This window comes from Periplaneta americana, chromosome 1, assembly GCF_040183065.1.
Source record: "Periplaneta americana isolate PAMFEO1 chromosome 1, P.americana_PAMFEO1_priV1, whole genome shotgun sequence".
Lineage (NCBI taxonomy): Eukaryota > Metazoa > Arthropoda > Insecta > Blattodea > Blattidae > Periplaneta > Periplaneta americana.
The window spans coordinates 4,051,326-4,067,264 of NC_091117.1; the positions used below are offsets into that span (position 1 = coordinate 4,051,326).

At 35.3% G+C, this 15,939-nt stretch overlaps 1 protein-coding gene and 1 non-coding gene across 2 annotated transcripts in view; one reads left to right on the plus strand and one right to left on the minus strand.

Annotated features, from left to right (window-relative positions):
• The window catches only part of Appl (amyloid-beta-like protein), a 592,304-nt gene that overhangs the window by 386,599 nt on the left and 189,766 nt on the right, over nt 1–15,939 (minus strand). The gene's annotated exons all lie outside the window — the stretch shown is intronic.
• Nucleotides 3,265–3,336, plus strand: TRNAS-GGA (transfer RNA serine (anticodon GGA)). The gene has a single exon. It is a non-coding gene; the product is annotated as a tRNA-Ser (tRNA).

Below are 15,939 nucleotides of genomic sequence, written 5' to 3' on the forward strand. Positions count from 1 at the left end.
TCGGTAGCAAAAATTCGATAATATAGTTGGCAAAAGAAAATTAAACCTGACAACTATAAAACCACCATTTTATTTTTTTTATTTTATTGGGTTATTTTACGACGCTGTATCAACATGTAGGTTATTTAGCGTCTGAATGATATGAAGGTGATAATGCCGGTGAAATGAGTCCGGGGTCCAGCACCGAAAGTTACCCAGCATTTGCTCGTATTGGGTTGAGGGAAAACCCCGGAAAAAACCTCAACCAGGTAACTTGCCCAGACTGGGATTCGAACCCGGGCCACCTGGTTTCGCGGCCAGACGCGCAGACCGTTACTCCACAGGTGTGGACATAAAATCACCACAATCCACTAGTATGCCTATATGTAGTCTAGTAATAGGGGGTAAATAGCTTTCACCGTTAGGGTATAAAGCATGGACAGGGAGTAGCCTGTCTCAGAGAAATTAGCTTCTCCCGCTACAGTTGCTGTAGGTCGAAAGTACTCATAATTTCTGCTCTGTTTACAAGACGAGTTACCTGTCTCTGGTAGAAAGTAAGAAGACCCGGACTACAGTAACAGTGGCAGTGGTAGTAGTAATAGTAGTAGTAGTAGTAGTAGCAGTAGCAGTAGTAGGAGTAGAACAGTGGTAGTAGAGGTAGTAATAGTAGTAGTAGTAGTAGTAGTAGTAGTAGTAGCAGCAGTAGTAGCAGTAGCAGTAGTAGGAGTAGAACAGTGGCAGTAGAGGTAGTAATAGTAGTAGTAGTAGTAGTAGTAGTAGTAGTAGTAGCAGTAGGAGTAGAACAGTGGTAGTAGAGGTAGTAATAGTAGTAGTAGTAGTAGTAGTAGCAGCAGCAGCAATAGCAGTAGCAGTAGTAGGAGTAGAACAGTGGCAGTAGAGGTAGTAATAGTAGTAGTAGTAGTAGTAGCAGCAGCAGCAATAGCAGTAGCAGTAGTAGGAGTAGAACAGTGGCAGTAGAGGTAGTAATAGTAGTAGTAGTAGCAGCAGTAGCAGTAGCAGTAGTAGGAGTAGAACAGTGGCAGTAGAGGTAGTAATAGTAGTAGTAGTAGTAGAAGTAGCAGCAGTAGTAGCAGTAGCAGTAGTAGGAGTAGAACAGTGGTAGTAGAGGTAGTAATAGTAGTAGTAGTAGTAGTAGTAGTAGCAGCAGCAGTAGCAGGAGTAGAACAGTGGTAGTAGAGGTAGTAATAGTAGTAGTACCCACACCTGTGGAGTAACGGTCAGCGCGTCTGTCGCGAAACCAGGTGCCCTGGTTCGAATCCCGGTCGGGGCAAGTTACCTGGTTGAGGTTTTTTCCGGGGTTTTCCCTCAACCCAATACGAGCAAATGCTGGGTAACTTTCGGTGCTGGACCCCGGACTCATTTCACCGGCATTATCACCTTCATTTCATTCAGACGCTAAATAAGCTGAGATGTTGACACAGCGTTGTAAAATAACCCAATAAAAAAGTAGTAGTAGTAGCAGAAACTATGGTATTAGAAGCAGTGGTGGTCGCATATTATTTTAACACTAAGATAATATCAATCTGTAGCAAAATTTTACACGTGGTGATACACTGACACCACTTTATCAAATTCTAATACGAATAATACACATTTTATTGTTACTTTAAAATGTTAATTTTTATAACAATGCTGAAAGAATGTAAAAAAAAATTATTGTCCCTTGAGAGATAATTCTTCAGAGTTTAAAACTTCTCACCACATAAACAGTTTTTATAACACATGCTTTAAAGATGCTGGCATTCAAGTCGTGGGGGAATGAAGGACACATTTAAAACTGTGACCTTTGGGACGACTTTCCGCTAGTGAGGGAGAGTCCCTCGAACCTCTGCATGAGCGAGTGGTGTCAGAGCAGTGATACTACAAGCTTACGGAAATGTCAACATCATTCTTTCTTCACCCACTCTTTCCAACACAGCTTCATTTCTTATTCTGCCTGTCCATCTCACACGCTCCATTCTTCTCCATATCCACATTTCAAATCTTTCTAGTCTCTTCTCTTCACTTCGTCTTATGTCCATGTTTCTGCCACATACAATGCCACACTCCATACAAAGCACTTCACTAGCCTCTTCCTCAGTTATGTTTTATAGAGGTCCGCAGAAGATGCTCCTTTTTCTATTAAAAGCTTCCTTTGCCACTGCTATCCTTTTGACTTCCTGGCAGCAGCTCATGTTACTGCTTATAGTACGATATTAGCGCAAATTTTAAAATCCTCTAAATGTTAACACTGTTTCACTGGATAAGTACTATCCGTACTAATCTGATTTTTACTCTGTCAGTAGAGAAAGTGATAAGGAACGATTTATCCCTTTACAATTTGTCAATAAAATGGACGATTTTGTTGCAAATTAAAAAAAAATATATTAACAAACATCGTTATTTCCTGGCATTAAGAAATCTGGCAAGTGTACTGCAGTGACTAAGGGACGGAATGCTGCTATCCAGACCGATGTCATATTTATTCGTAGCTGAGCTAGCAATGCGCTTTTGTCAAATACGCAGACTTTCAGCCTAACTTTCTAATTAACCATGCACTTAGTTACAAAACGCATAAAGGTTTTTTATATTAATTTTATGCTCGACCATGCCGAAATGCAGTAATTATACACCTGGTAGTAGCCCTTTAATGCACCTCATTAAAGTACACCTATTCATTATAATTCAGTTGTTCAGCCAATGAGAAATCACCATTGTACCATTATAAAGCCGCAAGTATCGATTATTCTCGGATATGCAATCGAAAGACAGTTCGCGGAAATTTATTTTGATGTACCGAAGTACATATGATATTTCCATGCAGATATTCTGCTTTCTCAGATGATGAGAGAGAGATGGAACGGAGAAAAATTCTCTCCGGCGCCGGGATTTGAACCCGGGTTTTCCGGCGTGGCTTAGTGGTTAAAGCTCAGCACGGAGAGCTGAAAACCCGGGTTCAAATCCCGGCGCCGGAGAGAATTTTTCTCCGTTCCATCTCTCTCTCATCATCTGAGAAAGCAGAATATCTGCATGGAAATATCATATGTACTTCGGTACATCAAAATAAATATGATATGCGTAATAAATCACTTCGTGATTTAAAGACGGCGCCCATACCGTCGGACCCCGGCCAACCAGTCACTCATCTGAGTGCACCTCTACACAAGTATGGACTTCGGTCCTGCGTGCATAGACATCTATGACGTAGTGCAGAGGGCGGCCACTAGAGGGAACCCAAGAGATGGAGCTTAATCTGAGACGATTCTCAACGGTGTCGGGATTGTATCCGGCGTGGCTTAGTGGTTAAAGCATCAGCACGGAGAGCTGAAAACCCGGGTTCAAATCCCGGCGCCGGAGAGAATTTTTCTCCGTTCCATCTCTCTCTCATCTCTCTCATCAGTTAGCGGAAAGTCACGGAGGCTGGAAATCCAATACTATCGCAGAAGGTTATGTTCTGTTACTATAATAATTAGCGTTAATTGTAAATAATATTCAAATAAATTCAATTTGTCATCTCGTTTTTCAATTCTAAATCAATTTCCAGGTTATATCAAGACTAATCTTCATGTTATTCTCTAGATTATATCAAGGTCAATGACATTCGTGCCTCGGAAAAATCAATACTTTCGCGTCTGCGCACATCTCACAATTTAGGTCTGTTCCGCTCCTCACTTACATAACCATAACATGAATACTTCTGAATAATTTCAAGTTAGAAATATGGTCGAGCATAAAAAGTCGTATGAAACTTGCCTATAATGGTAATTAAGACGCTCGTATGAAAATTATGAAACAAACATACTCGCGTCTTAATTACTATCATTGAAGGCCCGTTGCATAATGTACCTACTATTAATGTATTACATTGCCCCCTTTAATCTGTACAGTCATATTATATCGCTTCCACCCTGTACAATTTTGTACCGTGCAGCTAGATAAAGTAATGCATCACTGTTTATTCCATCATATTGTAAACGCGGTAAAAGTTTCTAAATAAAATATTTGGTTTATCTATAATGTTTTGCTATATCCTACATAAAATCCCAGTAGTAATGGAGGTGGTGGTGGCAACTGCAATTATTAAAATACGTCTAAACAAGCGCATTCGCACAATTCCCTTCAAAGTATCAGCCAGCGTAATGAGGACCCTCCACTGCACGCCGAGGGGCTGAGGGCGTCTTATCACATCCTGCGAGCGAGCGAGTGTCTGGGGGTTTATACCTCTAAATCCGCGCTTAATGGGCCTTAAAATGAAACAAGGGGCGGGGGAGATAGAGCGCCGGCATTCGTCAGTGTCAAGAGGGTCGTGGATCGATTCCGGCGCAAGATGATCTACATGCGCGCAGCGTCTGGCGTGGGAGTCGAAGAATTGACTGCAGCTCAAGTGCGCGTCATGATTACACAATTCACACGGCGCGAGGAGCTGGCAAGTCGGACGTGACGTAGTCTCCAAGTTTATATATTATACAGCATAAATGAAAATCGCTACATGACGTCCTTGTCAACCCCAATACAGGCCAAGTCTGCCCGAAGGGTAGCGACATGTTAAGGCGCCCACCTGTACAGACAATCGGCATTAATGACAGAACATATGTCAGTCCTACGTGCCCGCCGTCTTTACCCCCATTACTCATTTCTAGAGGCTCAGTATTAGATCAGGGCCGAGCATGAGAGCGGCTCCATTTAGCCGGCCAGAGCTGCTCTCGCTCCGCAAGGCACTTCAATTCCAAGCTGGAGCAGAACGCTCACGCAGTGGCGGACTCGCATTACAGCTACTTTCCCTGCATTAATATAACAAGAGCCACGGTTGTTCTAGTCATTCAGTCTGTCACTACATAATAGTTTATAAGGATATTACATCAATCCATTGTACAGTACAGAATTTATAACACTCTTATTAATTTAATGGAATAAACTTCTCTCTATGCACACACACAAATCATTAGGCTTATTTACATAACCCATACACACATATTGCAATCTCCTCACCACGGTTCTACGAGACAGGCGTATGGCTTCCACTTCCCCTACTTGCTGTGGACAGAGTTCATCTGCCAATATAATTAAACATCGCTTGATGAATTCACCTTCGTTGAATGTTTTCAATTCCTTTGCAATTTCATGGCAAATTTTGTAGCTAATTCTCATAGCCGATTCACTAAGTGCATTTTGTCATCCTGTTAATACATGAGTTGTGATGTGATGTGATGTGATGTGATGTGATGTGATGTGATGTGATGTGTGTGGTGTGTGATATGTGGTGTGTGATGTGTGATGTGATATATGATGTGATGTTATGTGTGTGGTGTGTGATGATATATGATATGATATGATATGATATGATATATGATATGATATATGACATGATATGATATGATATGATATGATATATGATATGATATATGATATGATATGATATGATATGATATGATATGATATAATATGATATGATATGATATGATATGATATGATATGATATGATATATGATATGATATGATATGATATATGATATGATATGATATGATATGATATGATATGATATGATATGATATGATATGATATGATATGATATGATATATGACATGATATGATATGATATATGACATGATATATGATATATGATATGATATGATATGATATGATATGATATGATATGATATGATATGATATGATATGATATGATATGATATATGATATGATATGATATATGATATGATATGATATGATATATGATATGATATGATATATGATATGATATATGATATGATATGATATGATATGATATGATATGATATGATATGATATATGACATGATATGATATGATATATGACATGATATGATATGATATATGATATGATATGATATGATATGATATGATATGATATGATATATGATATATGATAGACTATATGATATGATATGATATGATATATGATATGATATGATATGATATGATATGATATGATATGATATGATATGATATGATATGATATGATATGATATGATATGATTATGACATGACATGATATGATATGATATGATATGATATGATATGATATGATATGATATGATATGATATGATTATGACATGACATGATATGATATGATATGATATGATATGATATGATATGATATGATATGATATGATATGATATGATATATGATATGATATGATATATGATATATGACATGATATGATATGATATGATATGATTATGACATGACATGATATGATATATGATATGATATGATATATGATATATGACATGACATGACATGACATGACATGACATGACATGGCATGACATGATATGATATGATATATGACCATAAATTAATACAACATAAAGAAAATGTTTCTCAGGTGCATTATATTAGAGTATCTATTTGATATGTATATTGCATTATGAGTTATTATAGTACATTTAGTAATACATAATTTTAAATTATACAAATATACTATACTATGATATATCATAATACTTGCATAATTTAAAATTATATACTACTAAATGTATAATAACTTATAATGCAATGTAAATATCAAATAGATACTCTAATATAATGCACCTGAAAAACATTTTCTTTAAGTTCTATTAATTTATGGCGTTCATTACCAACATATTTGTCATATTCAGTAGCATGTTGTAAAGAATAATGTCGTTGGATATTGAACTTCTTAATCAGTTGGACTGTTCTATGCCAAATGAAACACTTTGCTAATCCACTGCTCTCTACGAAAGAGAACTCCTCCTCCCATGATACATTACAAGCATTGGGAGTAGCGGGACGCTTTAGTGTATGAGCGGAAGCTCCGTCTTCAAAGTTCGCCATCATACTGCAGAGTCACCACTGCACCGACACTGAATGACGTACAGTATGCATACGTCACAGCGCTCGCAAAACGCGCTCTTTAAAGCACACAGCGCTCATTTCTCAGAATCACGCAATGTGCCCAGCCCTGGATTAGATCAATGAAGAAAATCCATAACCCATTTGAAATCGAACCCGTGATATTCCGGCTTTGCAGCGTTATGCTTTAATCCCTAGGGCTAAAACAGTGTTTCCCAAAGTGGTGGTCGCCTAAAAAGTCTATTTCATCAGTCCATTAGTACGTATATAGAGTAAAGGTTGGTAATATTGTGATATGAATAATATTGTGATAGTCCTTCATGAGTATTTTTTACAATTTTACTGAGCGAGAGGAAGATCGGTTTTGCGTCAACGTATTAAGGGAATGTTCGTCGCTCAGTAAAATTGTAATAAATTATCAGAAAGAACTATCACAATATTACTCTATCACAGTATTACCAACCTTTAAGTTTCTTCGTCACACTTTTTGTTTCATTTCAGCCAGTTCAAGGCAACTGTTTAAAAACAGATTCAGTATCCATCTGTGACTGTCGCAATTCTTTTGACTTTCTTCCGGAAATACTAAAAAATCTCTTGTTTAAAATTGTGCAAACTTAGGCCTAATTGCGTGTCCATAAAGAAACAACAAACTCGGTATTTTCGTAGGCTTCATTCGTTCATTCATTCATTGTTCTGTCCAAGGGCAAGTCTTTCACTGCAAACCCAGCTTCCCCCTGTCTTTCCTATTTTCTGATTTTCTCTTAGTCTCCTCATATGATCCATATATCTTAATGTCGTCTGTCATCTGATATCTTCTTCTGCCCTGAAATCTTTTCCCATTCACTATTCCTACCAGTGGATCTTATGCTGATTATTTTACCCTGATTTCGATTATTAAAAAGGTTTCATTTCGGTAAATATTTCATACAAAAAAAAAAAACAAGTAATTTCATGTATATTTCGCACACTGAAGAAACTTAAAAAATAACATTTTTTTAAGTTATTATTGAAACAATCCCTTTGTAACTAACAGAAAATTGTCTGCATCATTAATTAAATTCATAATTCAGTTTCATTCGGCTGTGTGAGGGTGAAGACAGTCTTCTTGAGCTCTTAATGGCATTTGTTGCGGGAAAGAGAAATGACCGTTGCTTGCGCTGCTCCCTGGAAGCAGTCCCTGAAACTATGTCTACATACATCGTTGCCAGATACCACCGTATGTAATGCTGAACGATCAAATATGTAAAAATGTTGGTTTATATTTAAAAAAAAAAATCACTTTTTGTTTGGAAGAAAGAGTCATTTTTCGTGCAAATTCTTCATGAAACCTGTTTATTGTTTATTTTATTTTTTTATTTTATTGGGTTATTTTACGACGCTGTATCAACATCTAGGTTATTTAGCGTCTGAATGAGATGAAGGTGATAATGCCGGTGAAATGAGTCCGGGGTCCAGCACCGAAAGTTACCCAGCATTTGCTCGTATTGGGTTGAGGGAAAACCCCGGAAAAACCTCAACCAGGTAACTTGCCCCGACCGGGATTCGAACCCGGGCCACCTGGTTTCGCAGCCAGACGCGCTGACCGTTACTCCACAGGTGTGGACCTGTTTATTGTTGAAAATATCGTAATTATAGAATAATTTTGTGAATTTATATCGATTTCGCGAAAAATCGTAGATATATTTCACTTAATTTTGGCCTTTGCACGCATAAAATGAAGTTTTTAACACATTTCGCGTATATCGTTAATACCAAAACATCACATCCCTAAGTATAGAATGTTTACAACGCTATTCCAATGAACAACGCGAATATCTAAACCTCTCATGGGGGGACAGCGTAGCGCAGAAAAGGAACGTGAAGGAGTCCCAGCTCTTGAAATACGGCACAGCCGAGGGGTGGGCTACAACACTGCCCTTTCAACCCTTGTATCTATATCTCAAACTTTCTCCGAGGACCACGACTCATATTTTAACCCGGAATAATCGCCATTCCGTGACCCCAAAAGGAAGACGACGCCGGAGGCTAGCATCGCGATAAAAACATCAGCCGGACAAATGAGTCCACAGCTCCTTGGAAAGCACGCAGATCAGGCCGAAAATAGGGCAACGACCAGATGAAATGCGCTGCACAATACAGCCGATCTTGGACGGAGTTTACAATTTTAAAATAGAGAACGCTTCAGTGTATCCGTCCCATTTACCTTAATTTGGAGCTGATCAGTAATTGAATAATCCCCTGGCCGCGGTACGAACGCTGCGCAGGTTTCCGAATAGGAAGGTCATGCACTGATAACATTTTCACTATAAAACAAATAATAGAAAAAAGGAGAGAATTTAATTGTCCAACATATATTACAGACGTGGACACATTATTAACAAAATTGACGATTTTTATGATAATTCCATTTACAAAATTTGATTTTTCAATTTAGACTACAGCTGACAATTTTGCATATTTCTATAATTACAGTAGATATAAATATGCAAAAATATAGGCTATTCTAAATCGAAGAGTCAAATTTTGTAAATGATATATAATAAAATCTTCAATTTTGCTAATATTTTGTAAATATTCAAAAATGTCAACTGCAGTTTAAAGTGAAGAGTCAAATGTTGTAAAAATATATAATAAAAATCTTCAGTTTTGCTAATAATTTGAAAATATCCAAAATGTCACCTGTAGTCCAAATTGAAGAGTCGAATTTTGTAAAAGAATATACAAAAAATCTTCCCTTTTGCTAATAATTTGTAAATATGCAAAAATATCTATTGTAGTCTAAATTGAAGAATCATATTTTGTAAAAATATATAATAAAAATCTCCAATTTTGCTAATAATTTGTCCACGTCTGTATATTCATAGATTTCATAAAAGCCTTTGATAAAGTGAAAAGAAAAAAATTATGGGAAATAATGGTTAACAGAGGTACACCAAATAATATTACTGAAACATTTAAAGAAATATACAAAGGTACAACTATATGTGTAAAAGAAAGAGGTGGAAATTTTAAAACAACAAGTATTAACACCGGACTAAGACAAGGGTGCTGTACATCACCCACTTTATTTAATTTATACCTAGACAACGCAATCCGAGAATGGAGACAGCGGCTGAACATTTTAAATATATCCTCTGATTATAATACGAAGAATTTTATAATGACACTCCTATATGCAGATGACCAAGTAATAATTTCTGACAATGAAGACACACTACAAAGAGCATTATTTGAACTCCATAAAATAATTATTAACTACAATTTTGATATATCAAAAAATAAAACCAAAGCTATGGCATTTCAAGGAACTCATCCGCTAAGATGTAAACTTGTATTAGACAATAATATAATTGAACAAGTAAATACATTTAAATTTTTAGGATCATCAATATCATATATTAAAGAGGTAGATATTGGAAATAAAGTTGAAATGTTTTCAAAAATATGCGGAAGAATTAAAAGAACTTTAAAAATAAAGTAAGAAAAGATACGATGATAAAATTTTATAAAACTATGGCAGTTCCTGCAGCTCTATATAGTAGTGAAACTTGGACAATGACAAGTAGAGATAAAAGTAGACTACAGGCAGCAGAAATGAGGTTTTTAAGATCAGTTCTGGGAGTCACTAAAAGGGACAGAATCAGAAATGAAGACATAAGAAATCAATTACAGATTTTTAGCCTAAATGAAGGAATAGACCATCATAGACAAAAATGGCTAGATCACGTAGACAGAATGGATGAGAGAAGATACCCAAAGAAAATATTAAATTATATACCAGAAGGGAAACGAAACATAGGAAGACCAAAAAAAAACGATGGAAAGACCAATGAACTAATAATTTGGAGCGCGCACAAGCCTTTGTAGGGCTTAATGCATGAAGAAGAAGAAGAAGAAGAAGAAGAAGAAGAAAATAAAGAACGCACACAATACTAGTCCTTCTACCCCGTGTTCAATTTTCAAAAGGGAGCTTTCGGTATTTGTTTTTACATTCACAACGTCATACGTCTGCTTGCCCAGCCTAAACAAATATTAATAATATTTCAGTCAATGCTTATCACTCCAAGTAGGTGAATACATTAGTGTTATGTCTTACATTGTGTATTTTTAATTTGGACTAACGTTTTCGCTTTTTATATAAAGCAGGCATGTCAAAAATCAGACACTGAAAGTGCAGTGTATGTGCGCGGAACGCCGGTCTGTGCAGATTGCGTCATTCACGTGTTGCTCTTACCAGTTCTTAGCGGGAGGGATGTACAAGAATCTATTCTGCGCTTCTAGTGTTCAATTAAATTGACATTTGGACATTATAAACATACTTAGCAGAAGGAAAAGAACACAATTATTGTTAGTGTCTATGTTTGACAATAATTGTAACACAAGAAACAATAGACTTACTCAGTTACAATTCACAATGTAGTCGTTTGTAAAGAATAATTTATTTACATGATTTGTATACAGTATTTGAAGAAAATATAAATATTGCAGTAATTTCGAAACAACAAAAAACGAATACAATATTTCATTTTACGTAGTAGGTACTGATTATTTCAAAGTAATACTCTTTCATTGTTCCTCAAGCATTATTGGGACCATTGGTGCACAAATGCTAAGAAAGAAAATATTTTACTCCCAATTACATGCAATAGGACATTGTGAGGGTTTTACACTGGAATCATTTCCTTGCTGTATATTAATATGAATTCACATTATTATTAATAAATTGGATAAATTAAGCTTGAATTTAAATTTATATATAGTTTATTTGGAAAACGTTGAGAGCAAGTATTAGCAAGTTGGGAGCGTTACTGAATTGAGTTAAAAGAGTACTTCACAAGCTGTGAAGCGACGACATTTTCTTTATAATAATAATAATAATAATAATAATAATAATAATAATAATGATTTATTTTAGCTGGCAGAGTTAAGGCCGTAAGGCCTTCTCTTCCACACAACCAGCAAAAAGTGTATATACATATGCATGAACTTACAAAGAATTCAACAATTTGATTTAGATGAGAGTTACATGTATACAAGAGTTATTTACGAATTAAACAACAAAATACTATGAACTATTAATTAAACACTGAAATAAACTGGGTAGCAGAATTAAACTAAAATACATAGAATGTTAATATATTTCAAATTATATTAGATAATAGAAAGAGATTATTATGAGACAATTTTGAAAATGCAGCACAATCAGGATGATGTCTAAAGAAAAAAAGCAACAGTGTAGTCAGTAATATTTTAAATCAGTATGATTGGAGTGAAATGCTAATAAGGTTATCTTTTAAGCTGTTCTTAAAGGTGTTTGTTGTCTTGCAGCCCCTAATACTTTGTGACAAGGAATTCCATTGACGCGAGGTGGATATTGTAAAAGATGAGGAATAACAAGATGTTCTATGAAGAGGTATATTTAGCGTGCCACAGATAAGTGATCTGGTATTTACGTCGTGGTTAGAGTATAGATAAGAGAAACGAGACGAAAGGTAAAGAAACGAGACGAAAGGTAAAGAAACGAGACGAAAGGTCAGGTTATGTCAGGTTTAAAGATTTATTAACGTAAGTATATTAGATAATATAGTAACGTGAGGTGGAAAATTCACCATTATGTATTATTTTTCTAGAAAATTTTTCCCCCTTACAAATAGTTGCTTTCTTCCTTCCCTTACAACCTCAAGAGCCTCACATGTATTCCTCACTCAATATTCTCATCACTTATCAGCTTATCAAATAAAAGTTGTAAGTCGTCTAACCATTGATGGCTGTGTTAGTACAGACTCCAAAACAACATCACTGTCATGTTTGTCTTGCCGTGAGAGTACTAATTAAGAAATAAGAGCAGGCGAATATCATATTTTGAGAACTTTACTAATATGATTTCAATTCTCATATCACTATTAGGTCCACATGATATGATGAAAGCCTTTCATTTTAAAATAATTACTATTGGCTGAGGAAAACATCCATCATAACAGTTACGTTATATGATTCGTGATTTCTCTTCTTCGTTATATCTGTGGACTCCTCACTTTATTTTCCATAACGCATTCACAATCACAGCTCAATGAGCACCCCTACTGATCTGTGTTACTGACACAAAAGCTGATCTGCTATAGGTACTGTACAGCCCTGTCGCGTTCCCCTCCAAGCCGATTCACTCCCTCCAGGTAGGGGAATAGGAACTGCACGTTGCACGCAGACCAGTACACAATGTGCAGAGTTTTGACATGTCTGATATAAAGCATCATCAGGTGCAAAGGTTATAACTTTTATTGAATACCATAAGAAAGCTTAACACGTTGATTACAATGTCTTAAGGCTCATTCACAATGAAAATTAAACATAACGTAAGCGTTAACTTAAGAATATAGACGTTACGGTAAAATCACCATCATTCACGATGGGAACATAAACATAACAGCAAACATACTTGGTAACCATGGAAACATAACAACGACACCATTTCCTCATATTCTGTCGTATACTTCAGCGCTCCACGATTGTGTTCTGTTTGCAAATCACGTAAGCATAAGCATGAAAGTTTGGAGTTTGCAAACTTTCATGTTAACGTCTTACGGTAATGTTTATGTCAATGCTTACGTGAATCATTGTGAATGATCCCATTTGGTAGCCTGGACGCAAACTTCTGTGTTTATGTTACGGTTATGTTTAATTTTCATTGTGAATGGGCCTTTACATTGTGCATTTTTAATTTGGACAAACGTTTTCACTTTTTATATAAAGCATCATCAAGTCCAAAGGTTATAATTTTTATTGAATACCATAACAAATCTTAACAAGTTGATTACATACATTAGAATGTTAGGTTAAAAATATTTTGAAATATTAAAATATGATTTAATTTTTTAAACAGAAAGCTGATATTAACAGTAATGAGATTAAAATTATGAGATATGTTATACTTGTATACAACAGGTTAAGTAACGATTATTTCATCATGTTTGTAGACCACATTGAATTCATTTATCCAATATGTGATGTTATATAGGCCTAGTTATTTTGTATGTGAGTGAATTTTAGTTAAAATCTACTATAAAAACATATATATGTCTTCTCAAAATCTATTTCAAGTTGATGCATGTAATTAAATCATATTGTATATGAAGATGACACGGTTGCCAAATGTTCAGCAAGATAACTCATCGGAATTAAAACTGACACTGAAAATTTCCAAGCCTAACCAAAGACAAACGATTTTACTGATTTAATATTTAAATTGGTACTTTGCCTGAGTTTCTTAGTACTACCTATAATTCCTTTAATTATATTCTCTATTTTCCGTTTAGTTTTTGCACACTTCTACTGAATCTCTGCAACAATTGTTCACACCACGCTCTTTTCTTAGCCTAATCATCACTCCTTTCGTCTAGAAGTGTTATTCCTTCTACACATCTCAAGAATCACATTTTTATTCATTCTATTATTATTATTCTAATATGAATTTGATTTTCGTTTACTGTAATATTTTTTTCAAGTCTATTTCCACAAATATACTTTTGAGTATTCCATCGTGTTCTGGAACTTAACATTTGCAACAATTGAGAACGTATGCCCGTTTTTAAAAACAAGTATTAATTCTCCGAGTGAACAAAAAACATTGAATCTATCTCTTAACAATTCTGAGAAAGTTCCGGCGATGAAGTTACTGGAATTGTGGCCAATTTCTTAGAAATTCATTCACACAATGATCAATATTATAACGACACTGCTCTCCAACTAAAACACAGGTGAGGAAGTAAGATTCAAGAATAAATCGGTAATGCTCTTTTGTAATCTTAATTTTGCCCTTAAAAATAATTGAAGTCTGGTTGTAATAATATCAATGTGAATAAGGTCTATTTCCTGCTCGAAAAACAAAGAACAATACCCAATGTCAATAACACATAAAGCGTACATGTGTCTTAGGAATACATACGCTTCGCCATCATGATGACCTAATGGATAGGCCTATTATGGACACAAACGCCAGAAGCTCCCTTTCAAGATTGAAGACGAGGTAGCCTATATTTAGAGTTGGCTAATTTTGTAGTAACTGGAAGACCGGAAGACAAACGGTCAGTGGTGCAACATTTGATGCAATAGAACTCTTCGTTTCGTAACCGCTAATTCATACGAATTCCCATGTTTTAAGACTTTAAGGACTATATTCTCAATAGTACTTTAAACTATCTTTTAACTTACTGTAAGTTAAAACTGTGGTTTAAACAAAAAAAAAACGTATTCTCAAGTTAAGTTTAACTTCCCTGCTTGGTTTAAACCAATGTTTAAGCTAGAAATTAAATAATTGTCGCAAAAATGCACAAATGAAAAATTATATTTGTTCAAATTGCGAAAATCTTGTGCAATATTATAGGCTAAATAATTATACAGAAAAATAAGATTAATAAAGCATGTAGAAACAAAAAGCTATGTAATTTGTTTCTTGGAGTTGTATTACGTTCAATCCATCTTACCACGCTCTAGACATACTTATGTAAGTAAATCATTAGATGTAGGTATGTTTAGAATCAATTACTGCTGAATTTACATCACATTAAAATACGTTATTTTATAGACACTCTAAACATTGAAATTCTTTACTAGTAGGCCCTTCTAGATTTAATGTTAGCAGAGTGGTAACGCTTTTTATTGAAAGGCGGTTTCTGATTCCAGTTTTTAAAAAATTCATGCAAAAAATCCTCACTCACAATTTACAGTATGCGATGGAATTATATAAATCAATTAGAATAAATTGTTCACTTAACTTACATGAATTGCACCAACTCTTTGAAATCCATTCCTGAACATCTATTACTCAATACCTTTTCGAGAATTACTCATTCCATTATCATTTCATTTAAATTCAAATTCTTCAGAATTGATTAGTTCATACACTTCTCCGATTTCATTTTCTCCATTACCATCTTCGTTCCTAACGTCCAATGTGGTTGTCGCATTTTTGCACATTTATATTGAGAGTTTGTTGCATTTTTAGAAGTCGAGTAGCAAAATGCGAATTTCGCTTAAACCCTGCTTTAAACCACCAAGTTTGACAGTTTAAACAATGCGAGATGGTTAAACTTCTTACTACAACCTAAAA